At 32.4% G+C, this 14,173-nt stretch overlaps 1 non-coding gene across 1 annotated transcript in view; it reads right to left on the bottom strand.

Moving 5' to 3' along the window:
- Positions 1-98, bottom strand: part of LOC143261594 (small subunit ribosomal RNA) — a 1,921-nt gene extending 1,823 nt beyond the window's left edge. Inside the window, exon 1 of the ribosomal RNA XR_013035688.1 lies at positions 1-98. This exon is cut by the window's left edge and continues 1,823 nt beyond it. This is a non-coding gene — a ribosomal RNA (small subunit ribosomal RNA).
- Between the last annotated feature and the right edge of the window lie 14,075 nt (positions 99-14,173).

Raw genomic sequence — 14,173 nt, 5'->3', positions numbered from 1 at the left:
GAGCCATTCGCGGTTTCACCTTAATACGGCATGTACTGAGACATGCATGGCTTAATCTTTGAGACAAGCATATGACTACTGGCAGGATCAACCAGGGAACTATACAATATGTATATATAAAATGGACAAAATTTAAATCCTTTTCCATCGTCGCCTGTTTCATATATATATGTCAGGTCGACACACCACTTTTCTCTTTCAAATATGTACAAGTTTTGCCACATTCCGCGCTTGTAACATATCTTCTTTAACGCTCAATTTCTTTCATTTTTCTACCATACAGATATTTTACCGTACGCCCAAAAACGTACGTATTATATTTTTGTTCTATCGTAAAATCACATTTTTCTACGTACGCCAGCTTCGTACGTTTCTATCTTTGCCTTCATAAAATCACAAGATAATTTTATCTTCAAGAGTCTCGCTATTAACATCTTGTAAGATAAATGTACGTCCCAGCTAAAACGTACAAATACTTCAAGTTAAGTAATAATATATCATCGCTATTGACAAATTTTTAAGATCCAAGACACAGTTCTCTCTATATGTTTTAATATTTTTTATGTACTCAAATATATTCAAAGGAAAAAGTACATGGGTGATGCCATAGTCGTGGAAGCGCGTACGCTCACGCTGATCTTCTGACCGCCGGAAGCACGAAACCTCTGATCTGGGCAAAATCGGCAAGCCGAGGAAGAACGGACAGGACACATGCTGGACTGGCGAGAAAGCGTGTTCTTCCGCTCGCGCTAGGCATTTCGATTTCTGACACCTCTTGATTTAAAAAATCAGTTTTTTGATAGTTTTCTCTCTCCACTGGGCTATTCATTTTAGCCACAGTTTTCAATTGGTACGATTTGCTTCCAAATCTTACAGATGCATTTTAAAAAATTTTTCCATCGCTCGGACAGAAGAGTCGATTGCTCAGTGAGTACGAGTATACATACAAAGTGCATACGGGTAACCAACCCCGTAGGGCTTGCCACATATGGGCCATTCGGTCAAAGACACCGACCCGTGGCCACGCTGTGTGGAGAAAAGTCCGTAACGTAAACGGCACGAAACAGTCAGGACCGAAGCCCCGAAGGAGCTCTGAGACAGCTTCTCGACCGAGATCGTAGAATTGGCCCAAAACCCGCTCTGCTCCGTCCGCCTCGCACGGACCGTGTATCTCTTATAGATACCGAACGGCCGGCAAGGACGCCGGCGCCGCCGGCCGAATAGCACGCGCGCTTATGAGTGTAAACCGCCGCGGCAACAGACCGCCCGGCCGTGCTGTTGTAACATAGCGCGTGAACGAACGAAAAAAAAATTTATAGTAAACATTAAAATAAATTACACTACCGTAAACTAGACAAAAAATTACACATTTTTTCCCAATATGAAAATTTTCACAAACTTTACAAAGTCCCATCGCATCGAGTAAACTTTTTTAATAACGCTTCCGCACGATTCTAAATGCTTAATCCATATGTGAAATCGTTCACTGATCACGAATATCGTATTTAAAAAAATTACAAAAATTTATTTTTCCAAATAATCAAAAAAAACCGAAAAATCACAAGAGTAAAGTACCATTATTTTAAACAATATGTCGTTCTAAATGCTTAATCCCTATGTAAAAAAGTTATCTAAGCAAGAATATGTAATTGAAAAAAATTAGAAAAATTTATTTTAGCCGTAAATCGAAAATAATGGGGACACCGGAGCTGTTCGAAGCGCCGAGACGCGCCGCGTACGGCCGAATATTTTCTAAGTCCCAACGTACCGATCAAGAGTAAAGTACCATTTTCCTACATTAGATTTCGTTCTAAATGCTTAATCCCTATGTAAAAACGTTAGTTAAGCAAGAATATCGTATTTTTAAAAAAATCTAATGATAGGATTTCCCAGAAAATTGAAAAAACCGTAAAATGTCAAGAGTAAAGTGCCATTTTCTGACATTAGATTTCGTTCTAAATGCTTAATCCCTATGTAGAAACGTTAGTTAAGCAAGAATATCGTATTTTTAAAAAAATCTAATGATAGGATTTTTCAGAAAATTGAAAAAACCGTAAAATGTCAAGAGTAAAGTGCCCTTATTTTAAACAATGTATCGTTCTAAATGCTTAATCCCTATGTAAAAAAGTTATTTTAGCAGGAATATGTTATTGAAAAAAATTAGAAAAATTTATTTTAGCCGTAAATCGAAAATAATGGGGACACCGGAGCTGTTCGAAGCGCCGAGCGCGCCGCGTACGCCCGAATATTTTCAAAGTCCCAACGTACCGATCAAGAGTAAAGTACCATTTTCCTACATTAGATTTCGTTCTAAATACTTAATCCCTATGTAAAAACGTTAGTTAAGCAAGAATATCGTATTTTTAAAAAAATCTAATGATAGGATTTTCCAGAAAATTGAAAAAACCGAAAAATGTCAAGAGTAAAGTGCCATTTTCTGACATTAGATTTCGTTCTAAATGCTTAATCCCTATGTAGAAACGTTAGTTAAGCAAGAATATCGTATTCTTAAAAAAATCTAATGATAGGATTTTTCAGAAAATTGAAAAAACCGTAAAATGTCAAGAGTAAAGTGCCCTTATTTTAAACAATGTATCGTTCTAAATGCTTAATCCCTATGTAAAAAAGTTATTTAAGCAAGAATATGTTATTGAATAAAATGAGAAAAATTTATTTTAGCCGTAAATCGAAAATAATGGATCGAGCGAATCGGTCGATTGCGCCGAGACGCGCTATGATGCAACAGACGAGCGATTGGAACGCCCGAATATTTTCAAAGTCCCAACGTACCGATCAAGAGTAAAGTACCATTTTCCTACATTAGATTTCGTTCTAAATGCTTAATCCCTATGTAAAAACGTTAGTTAAGCAAGAATATCGTATTTTTAAAAAAATCTAATGATAGGATTTCCCAGAAAATTGAAAAAACCGAAAAATGTCAAGAGTAAAGTGCCATTTTCTGACATTAGATTTCGTTCTAAATGCTTAATCCCTATGTAGAAACGTTAGTTAAGCAAGAATATCGTATTTTTAAAAAAATCTAATGATAGGATTTTTCAGAAAATTGAAAAAACCGTAAAATGTCAAGAGTAAAGTGCCCTTATTTTAAACAATGTATCGTTCTAAATGCTTAATCCATATGTAAAAAAGTTATTTAAGCAGGAATATGTTATTGAATAAAATGAGAAAAATTTATTTTAGCCGTAAATCGAAAATAATGGATCGAGCGAATCGGTCGATTGCGCCGAGACGCGCTATGATGCAACAGACGAGCGATTGGAACGCCCGAATATTTTCAAAGTCCCAACGTACCGATCAAGAGTAAAGTACCATTTTCCTACATTAGATTTCGTTCTAAATGCTTAATCCCTATGTAAAAACGTTAGTTAAGCAAGAATATCGTATTTTTAAAAAAATCTAATGATAGGATTTTCCAGAAAATTGAAAAAACCGAAAAATGTCAAGAGTAAAGTGCCATTTTCTGACATTAGATTTCGTTCTAAATGCTTAATCCCTATGTAGAAACGTTAGTTAAGCAAGAATATCGTATTTTTAAAAAAATCTAATGATAGGATTTTTCAGAAAATTGAAAAAACCGTAAAATGTCAAGAGTAAAGTGCCCTTATTTTAAACAATGTATCGTTCTAAATGCTTAATCCCTATGTAAAAAAGTTATGTAAGCAAGAATATGTTATTGAATAAAATGAGAAAAATTTATTTTAGCCGTAAATCGAAAATAATGGGTCGAGCGAATCGCTCGATTGCGCCGAGACGCGCTATGATGCAACAGACGAGCGATTGGAACGCCCGAATATTTTCAAAGTCCCAACGTAACGATCAAGAGTAAAGTACCATTTTCCTACATTAGATTTCGTTCTAAATGCTTAATCCCTATGTAAAAACGTTAGTTAAGCAAGAATATCGTATTTTTAAAAAAATCTAATGATAGGATTTTCCAGAAAATTGAAAAAACCGAAAAATGTCAAGAGTAAAGTGCCATTTTCTGACATTAGATTTCGTTCTGAATGCTTAATCCCTATGTAGAAACGTTAGTTAAGCAAGAATATCGTATTTTTAAAAAAATCTAATGATAGGATTTTTCAGAAAATTGAAAAAACCGTAAAATGTCAAGAGTAAAGTGCCCTTATTTTAAACATTATATCGTTCTAAATGCTTAATCCCTATGTAAAAAAGTTATCTAAGCAAGAATATGTTATTGAATAAAATGAGAAAAATTTATTTTAGCCGTAAATCGAAAATAATGGGTCGAGCGAATCGCTCGATTGCGCCGAGACGCGCTATGATGCAACAGACGAGCGATTGGAACGCCCGAATATTTTCAAAGTCCCAACGTAACGATCAAGAGTAAAGTACCATTTTCCTACATTAGATTTCGTTCTAAATGCTTAATCCCTATGTAAAAACGTTAGTTAAGCAAGAATATCGTATTTTTAAAAAAATCTAATGATAGGATTTTCCAGAAAATTGAAAAAACCGAAAAATGTCAAGAGTAAAGTGCCATTTTCTGACATTAGATTTCGTTCTAAATGCTTAATCCCTATGTAGAAACGTTAGTTAAGCAAGAATATCGTATTTTTAAAAAAATCTAATGATAGGATTTTCCAGAAAATTGAAAAAACCGAAAAATGTCAAGAGTAAAGTGCCATTTTCCTACATTAGATTTCGTTCTAAATGCTTAATCCCTATGTAGAAACGTTAGTTAAGCAAGAATATCGTATTTTTAAAAAAATCTAATGATAGGATTTTCCAGAAAATTGAAAAAACCGAAAAATGTCAAGAGTAAAGTGCCATTTTCTGACATTAGATTTCGTTCTAAATGCTTAATCCCTATGTAGAAACGTTAGTTAAGCAAGAATATCGTATTTTTAAAAAAATCTAATGATAGGATTTTTCAGAAAATTGAAACAACCGTAAAATGTCAAGAGTAAAGTGCCCTTATTTTAAACATTATATCGTTCTAAATGCTTAATCCCTATGTAAAAAAGTTATCTAAGCAAGAATATGTTATTGAATAAAATGAGAAAAATTTATTTTAGCCGTAAATCGAAAATAATGGGTCGAGCGAATCGCTCGATTGCGCCGAGACGCGCTATGATGCAACAGACGAGCGATTGGAACGCCCGAATATTTTCAAAGTCCCAACGTACCGATCAAGAGTAAAGTACCATTTTCCTACATTAGATTTCGTTCTAAATGCTTAATCCCTATGTAGAAACGTTAGTTAAGCAAGAATATCGTATTTTTAAAAAAATCTAATGATAGGATTTTCCAGAAAATTGAAAAAACCGAAAAATGTCAAGAGTAAAGTGCCATTTTCTGACATTAGATTTCGTTCTAAATGCTTAATCCCTATGTAGAAACGTTAGTTAAGCAAGAATATCGTATTTTTAAAAAAATCTAATGATAGGATTTTCCAGAAAATTGAAAAAACCGAAAAATGTCAAGAGTAAAGTGCCATTTTCTGACATTAGATTTCGTTCTAAATGCTTAATCCCTATGTAGAAACGTTAGTTAAGCAAGAATATCGTATTTTTAAAAAAATCTAATGATAGGATTTTTCAGAAAATTGAAAAAACCGTAAAATGTCAAGAGTAAAGTGCCCTTATTTTAAACAATGTATCGTTCTAAATGCTTAATCCCTATGTAAAAAAGTTATTTAAGCAGGAATATGTTATTGAATAAAATGAGAAAAATTTATTTTAGCCGTAAATCGAAAATAATGGATCGAGCGAATCGGTCGATTGCGCCGAGACACGCTATGATGCAACAGACGAGCGATTGGAACGCCCGAATATTTTCAAAGTCCCAACGTAACGATCAAGAGTAAAGTACCATTTTCCTACATTAGATTTCGTTCTAAATGCTTAATCCCTATGTAAAAACGTTAGTTAAGCAAGAATATCGTATTTTTAAAAAAATCTAATGATAGGATTTTCCAGAAAATTGAAAAAACCGAAAAATGTCAAGAGTAAAGTGCCATTTTCTGACATTAGATTTCGTTCTAAATGCTTAATCCCTATGTAGAAACGTTAGTTAAGCAAGAATATCGTATTTTTAAAAAAATCTAATGATAGGATTTTTCAGAAAATTGAAAAAACCGTAAAATGTCAAGAGTAAAGTGCCCTTATTTTAAACAATGTATCGTTCTAAATGCTTAATCCCTATGTAAAAAAGTTATGTAAGCAAGAATATGTTATTGAAAAAAATTAGAAAAATTTATTTTAGCCGTAAATCGAAAATAATGGGTCGAGCGAATCGCTCGATTGCGCCGAGACGCGCTATGATGCAACAGACGAGCGATTGGAACGCCCGAATATTTTCAAAGTCCCAACGTAACGATCAAGAGTAAAGTACCATTTTCCTACATTAGATTTCGTTCTAAATGCTTAATCCCTATGTAAAAACGTTAGTTAAGCAAGAATATCGTATTTTTAAAAAAATCTAATGATAGGATTTTCCAGAAAATTGAAAAAACCGAAAAATGTCAAGAGTAAAGTGCCATTTTCTGACATTAGATTTCGTTCTAAATGCTTAATCCCTATGTAGAAACGTTAGTTAAGCAAGAATATCGTATTTTTAAAAAAATCTAATGATAGGATTTTTCAGAAAATTGAAAAAACCGTAAAATGTCAAGAGTAAAGTGCCCTTATTTTAAACAATGTATCGTTCTAAATGCTTAATCCCTATGTAAAAAAGTTATGTAAGCAAGAATATGTTATTGAAAAAAATTAGAAAAATTTATTTTAGCCGTAAATCGAAAATAATGGGTCGAGCGAATCGCTCGATTGCGCCGAGACGCGCTATGATGCAACAGACGAGCGATTGGAACGCCCGAATATTTTCAAAGTCCCAACGTAACGATCAAGAGTAAAGTACCATTTTCCTACATTAGATTTCGTTCTAAATGCTTAATCCCTATGTAAAAACGTTAGTTAAGCAAGAATATCGTATTTTTAAAAAAATCTAATGATAGGATTTTCCAGAAAATTGAAAAAACCGAAAAATGTCAAGAGTAAAGTGCCATTTTCTGACATTAGATTTCGTTCTAAATGCTTAATCCCTATGTAGAAACGTTAGTTAAGCAAGAATATCGTATTTTTAAAAAAATCTAATGATAGGATTTTTCAGAAAATTGAAAAAACCGTAAAATGTCAAGAGTAAAGTGCCCTTATTTTAAACATTATATCGTTCTAAATGCTTAATCCCTATGTAAAAAAGTTATCTAAGCAAGAATATGTTATTGAATAAAATGAGAAAAATTTATTTTAGCCGTAAATCGAAAATAATGGGTCGAGCGAATCGCTCGATTGCGCCGAGACGCGCTATGATGCAACAGACGAGCGATTGGAACGCCCGAATATTTTCAAAGTCCCAACGTAACGATCAAGAGTAAAGTACCATTTTCCTACATTAGATTTCGTTCTAAATGCTTAATCCCTATGTAAAAACGTTAGTTAAGCAAGAATATCGTATTTTTAAAAAAATCTAATGATAGGATTTTCCAGAAAATTGAAAAAACCGAAAAATGTCAAGAGTAAAGTGCCATTTTCTGACATTAGATTTCGTTCTGAATGCTTAATCCCTATGTAGAAACGTTAGTTAAGCAAGAATATCGTATTTTTAAAAAAATCTAATGATAGGATTTTTCAGAAAATTGAAAAAACCGTAAAATGTCAAGAGTAAAGTGCCCTTATTTTAAACATTATATCGTTCTAAATGCTTAATCCCTATGTAAAAAAGTTATCTAAGCAAGAATATGTTATTGAATAAAATGAGAAAAATTTATTTTAGCCGTAAATCGAAAATAATGGGTCGAGCGAATCGCTCGATTGCGCCGAGACGCGCTATGATGCAACAGACGAGCGATTGGAACGCCCGAATATTTTCAAAGTCCCAACGTAACGATCAAGAGTAAAGTACCATTTTCCTACATTAGATTTCGTTCTAAATGCTTAATCCCTATGTAAAAACGTTAGTTAAGCAAGAATATCGTATTTTTAAAAAAATCTAATGATAGGATTTTCCAGAAAATTGAAAAAACCGAAAAATGTCAAGAGTAAAGTGCCATTTTCTGACATTAGATTTCGTTCTAAATGCTTAATCCCTATGTAGAAACGTTAGTTAAGCAAGAATATCGTATTTTTAAAAAAATCTAATGATAGGATTTTCCAGAAAATTGAAAAAACCGAAAAATGTCAAGAGTAAAGTGCCATTTTCTGACATTAGATTTCGTTCTAAATGCTTAATCCCTATGTAGAAACGTTAGTTAAGCAAGAATATCGTATTTTTAAAAAAATCTAATGATAGGATTTTTCAGAAAATTGAAAAAACCGTAAAATGTCAAGAGTAAAGTGCCCTTATTTTAAACAATGTATCATTCTAAATGCTTAATCCCTATGTAAAAAAGTTATCTAAGCAAGAATATGTTATTGAATAAAATGAGAAAAATTTATTTTAGCCGTAAATCGAAAATAATGGGTCGAGCGAATCGCTCGATTGCGCCGAGACACGCTATGATGCAACAGACGAGCGATTGGAACGCCCGAATATTTTCAAAGTCCCAACGTAACGATCAAGAGTAAAGTACCATTTTCCTACATTAGATTTCGTTCTAAATGCTTAATCCCTATGTAAAAACGTTAGTTAAGCAAGAATATCGTATTTTTAAAAAAATCTAATGATAGGATTTTCCAGAAAATTGAAAAAACCGAAAAATGTCAAGAGTAAAGTGCCATTTTCTGACATTAGATTTCGTTCTAAATGCTTAATCCCTATGTAGAAACGTTAGTTAAGCAAGAATATCGTATTTTTAAAAAAATCTAATGATAGGATTTTTCAGAAAATTGAAAAAACCGTAAAATGTCAAGAGTAAAGTGCCCTTATTTTAAACAATGTATCGTTCTAAATGCTTAATCCCTATGTAAAAAAGTTATGTAAGCAAGAATATGTTATTGAATAAAATGAGAAAAATTTATTTTAGCCGTAAATCGAAAATAATGGGTCGAGCGAATCGCTCGATTGCGCCGAGACGCGCTATGATGCAACAGACGAGCGATTGGAACGCCCGAATATTTTCAAAGTCCCAACGTAACGATCAAGAGTAAAGTACCATTTTCCTACATTAGATTTCGTTCTAAATGCTTAATCCCTATGTAAAAACGTTAGTTAAGCAAGAATATCGTATTTTTAAAAAAATCTAATGATAGGATTTTCCAGAAAATTGAAAAAACCGAAAAATGTCAAGAGTAAAGTGCCATTTTCTGACATTAGATTTCGTTCTGAATGCTTAATCCCTATGTAGAAACGTTAGTTAAGCAAGAATATCGTATTTTTAAAAAAATCTAATGATAGGATTTTTCAGAAAATTGAAAAAACCGTAAAATGTCAAGAGTAAAGTGCCCTTATTTTAAACATTATATCGTTCTAAATGCTTAATCCCTATGTAAAAAAGTTATCTAAGCAAGAATATGTTATTGAATAAAATGAGAAAAATTTATTTTAGCCGTAAATCGAAAATAATGGGTCGAGCGAATCGCTCGATTGCGCCGAGACGCGCTATGATGCAACAGACGAGCGATTGGAACGCCCGAATATTTTCAAAGTCCCAACGTAACGATCAAGAGTAAAGTACCATTTTCCTACATTAGATTTCGTTCTAAATGCTTAATCCCTATGTAAAAACGTTAGTTAAGCAAGAATATCGTATTTTTAAAAAAATCTAATGATAGGATTTTCCAGAAAATTGAAAAAACCGAAAAATGTCAAGAGTAAAGTGCCATTTTCTGACATTAGATTTCGTTCTAAATGCTTAATCCCTATGTAGAAACGTTAGTTAAGCAAGAATATCGTATTTTTAAAAAAATCTAATGATAGGATTTTCCAGAAAATTGAAAAAACCGAAAAATGTCAAGAGTAAAGTGCCATTTTCTGACATTAGATTTCGTTCTAAATGCTTAATCCCTATGTAGAAACGTTAGTTAAGCAAGAATATCGTATTTTTAAAAAAATCTAATGATAGGATTTTTCAGAAAATTGAAAAAACCGTAAAATGTCAAGAGTAAAGTGCCCTTATTTTAAACAATGTATCATTCTAAATGCTTAATCCCTATGTAAAAAAGTTATCTAAGCAAGAATATGTTATTGAATAAAATGAGAAAAATTTATTTTAGCCGTAAATCGAAAATAATGGGTCGAGCGAATCGCTCGATTGCGCCGAGACACGCTATGATGCAACAGACGAGCGATTGGAACGCCCGAATATTTTCAAAGTCCCAACGTAACGATCAAGAGTAAAGTACCATTTTCCTACATTAGATTTCGTTCTAAATGCTTAATCCCTATGTAAAAACGTTAGTTAAGCAAGAATATCGTATTTTTAAAAAAATCTAATGATAGGATTTTCCAGAAAATTGAAAAAACCGAAAAATGTCAAGAGTAAAGTGCCATTTTCTGACATTAGATTTCGTTCTAAATGCTTAATCCCTATGTAGAAACGTTAGTTAAGCAAGAATATCGTATTTTTAAAAAAATCTAATGATAGGATTTTTCAGAAAATTGAAAAAACCGTAAAATGTCAAGAGTAAAGTGCCCTTATTTTAAACAATGTATCGTTCTAAATGCTTAATCCCTATGTAAAAAAGTTATGTAAGCAAGAATATGTTATTGAATAAAATGAGAAAAATTTATTTTAGCCGTAAATCGAAAATAATGGGTCGAGCGAATCGCTCGATTGCGCCGAGACGCGCTATGATGCAACAGACGAGCGATTGGAACGCCCGAATATTTTCAAAGTCCCAACGTAACGATCAAGAGTAAAGTACCATTTTCCTACATTAGATTTCGTTCTAAATGCTTAATCCCTATGTAAAAACGTTAGTTAAGCAAGAATATCGTATTTTTAAAAAAATCTAATGATAGGATTTTCCAGAAAATTGAAAAAACCGAAAAATGTCAAGAGTAAAGTGCCATTTTCTGACATTAGATTTCGTTCTAAATGCTTAATCCCTATGTAGAAACGTTAGTTAAGCAAGAATATCGTATTTTTAAAAAAATCTAATGATAGGATTTTTCAGAAAATTGAAAAAACCGTAAAATGTCAAGAGTAAAGTGCCCTTATTTTAAACATTATATCGTTCTAAATGCTTAATCCCTATGTAAAAAAGTTATCTAAGCAAGAATATGTTATTGAATAAAATGAGAAAAATTTATTTTAGCCGTAAATCGAAAATAATGGGTCGAGCGAATCGCTCGATTGCGCCGAGACGCGCTATGATGCAACAGACGAGCGATTGGAACGCCCGAATATTTTCAAAGTCCCAACGTAACGATCAAGAGTAAAGTACCATTTTCCTACATTAGATTTCGTTCTAAATGCTTAATCCCTATGTAAAAACGTTAGTTAAGCAAGAATATCGTATTTTTAAAAAAATCTAATGATAGGATTTTCCAGAAAATTGAAAAAACCGAAAAATGTCAAGAGTAAAGTGCCATTTTCTGACATTAGATTTCGTTCTAAATGCTTAATCCCTATGTAGAAACGTTAGTTAAGCAAGAATATCGTATTTTTAAAAAAATCTAATGATAGGATTTTTCAGAAAATTGAAAAAACCGTAAAATGTCAAGAGTAAAGTGCCCTTATTTTAAACAATGTATCGTTCTAAATGCTTAATCCCTATGTAAAAAAGTTATTTAAGCAAGAATATGTTATTGAAAAAAATTAGAAAAATTTATTTTAGCCGTAAATCGAAAATAATGGGTCGAGCGAATCGCTCGATTGCGCCGAGACGCGCTATGATGCAACAGACGAGCGATTGGAACGCCCGAATATTTTCAAAGTCCCAACGTAACGATCAAGAGTAAAGTACCATTTTCCTACATTAGATTTCGTTCTAAATGCTTAATCCCTATGTAAAAACGTTAGTTAAGCAAGAATATCGTATTTTTAAAAAAATCTAATGATAGGATTTTCCAGAAAATTGAAAAACCGAAAAATGTCAAGAGTAAAGTGCCATTTTCTGACATTAGATTTCGTTCTAAATGCTTAATCCCTATGTAGAAACGTTAGTTAAGCAAGAATATCGTATTTTTAAAAAAATCTAATGATAGGATTTTTCAGAAAATTGAAAAAACCGTAAAATGTCAAGAGTAAAGTGCCCTTATTTTAAACAATGTATCGTTCTAAATGCTTAATCCCTATGTAAAAAAGTTATTTAAGCAAGAATATGTTATTGAAAAAAATTAGAAAAATTTATTTTAGCCGTAAATCGAAAATAATGGGGACACCGGAGCTGTTCAAAGCGCCGAGCGCGCCGCGTACGCCCGAATATTTTCAAAGTCCCAACGTACCGATCAAGAGTAAAGTACCATTTTCCTACATTAGATTTCGTTCTAAATGCTTAATCCCTATGTAGAAACGTTAGTTAAGCAAGAATATCGTATTTTTAAAAAAATCTAATGATAGGATTTTCCAGAAAATTGAAAAAACCGAAAAATGTCAAGAGTAAAGTGCCATTTTCTGACATTAGATTTCGTTCTAAATGCTTAATCCCTATGTAGAAACGTTAGTTAAGCAAGAATATCGTATTTTTAAAAAAATCTAATGATAGGATTTTCCAGAAAATTGAAAAAACCGAAAAATGTCAAGAGTAAAGTGCCATTTTCTGACATTAGATTTCGTTCTGAATGCTTAATCCCTATGTAGAAACGTTAGTTAAGCAAGAATATCGTATTTTTAAAAAAATCTAATGATAGGATTTTTCAGAAAATTGAAAAAACCGTAAAATGTCAAGAGTAAAGTGCCCTTATTTTAAACATTATATCGTTCTAAATGCTTAATCCCTATGTAAAAAAGTTATCTAAGCAAGAATATGTTATTGAATAAAATGAGAAAAATTTATTTTAGCCGTAAATCGAAAATAATGGGTCGAGCGAATCGCTCGATTGCGCCGAGACGCGCTATGATGCAACAGACGAGCGATTGGAACGCCCGAATATTTTCAAAGTCCCAACGTAACGATCAAGAGTAAAGTACCATTTTCCTACATTAGATTTCGTTCTAAATGCTTAATCCCTATGTAAAAACGTTAGTTAAGCAAGAATATCGTATTTTTAAAAAAATCTAATGATAGGATTTTCCAGAAAATTGAAAAAACCGAAAAATGTCAAGAGTAAAGTGCCATTTTCTGACATTAGATTTCGTTCTAAATGCTTAATCCCTATGTAGAAACGTTAGTTAAGCAAGAATATCGTATTTTTAAAAAAATCTAATGATAGGATTTTCCAGAAAATTGAAAAAACCGAAAAATGTCAAGAGTAAAGTGCCATTTTCTGACATTAGATTTCGTTCTAAATGCTTAATCCCTATGTAGAAACGTTAGTTAAGCAAGAATATCGTATTTTTAAAAAAATCTAATGATAGGATTTTTCAGAAAATTGAAAAAACCGTAAAATGTCAAGAGTAAAGTGCCCTTATTTTAAACAATGTATCGTTCTAAATGCTTAATCCCTATGTAAAAAAGTTATCTAAGCAAGAATATGTTATTGAATAAAATGAGAAAAATTTATTTTAGCCGTAAATCGAAAATAATGGGTCGAGCGAATCGCTCGATTGCGCCGAGACACGCTATGATGCAACAGACGAGCGATTGGAACGCCCGAATATTTTCAAAGTCCCAACGTAACGATCAAGAGTAAAGTACCATTTTCCTACATTAGATTTCGTTCTAAATGCTTAATCCCTATGTAAAAACGTTAGTTAAGCAAGAATATCGTATTTTTAAAAAAATCTAATGATAGGATTTTCCAGAAAATTGAAAAAACCGTAAAATGTCAAGAGTAAAGTGCCCTTATTTTAAACAATGTATCGTTCTAAATGCTTAATCCCTATGTAAAAAAGTTATTTTAGCAGGAATATGTTATTGAAAAAAATTAGAAAAATTTATTTTAGCAGTAAATCGAAAATAATGGGGACACCGGAGCTGTTCGAAGCGCCGAGCGCGCCGCGTACGCCCGAATATTTTCAAAGTCCCAACGTACCGATCAAGAGTAAAGTACCATTTTCCTACATTAGATTTCGTTCTAAATGCTTAATCCCTATGTAGAAACGTTAGTTAAGCAAGAATATCGTATTTTTAAAAAAATCTAATGATAGGAT

Source organism: Megalopta genalis, unplaced genomic scaffold (assembly GCF_051020955.1).
Source record: "Megalopta genalis isolate 19385.01 unplaced genomic scaffold, iyMegGena1_principal scaffold0055, whole genome shotgun sequence".
NCBI lineage: Eukaryota > Metazoa > Arthropoda > Insecta > Hymenoptera > Halictidae > Megalopta > Megalopta genalis.
Note: the sequence above shows the minus strand (reverse complement) of the source record. Positions and strands in the feature narration are given on the sequence as shown.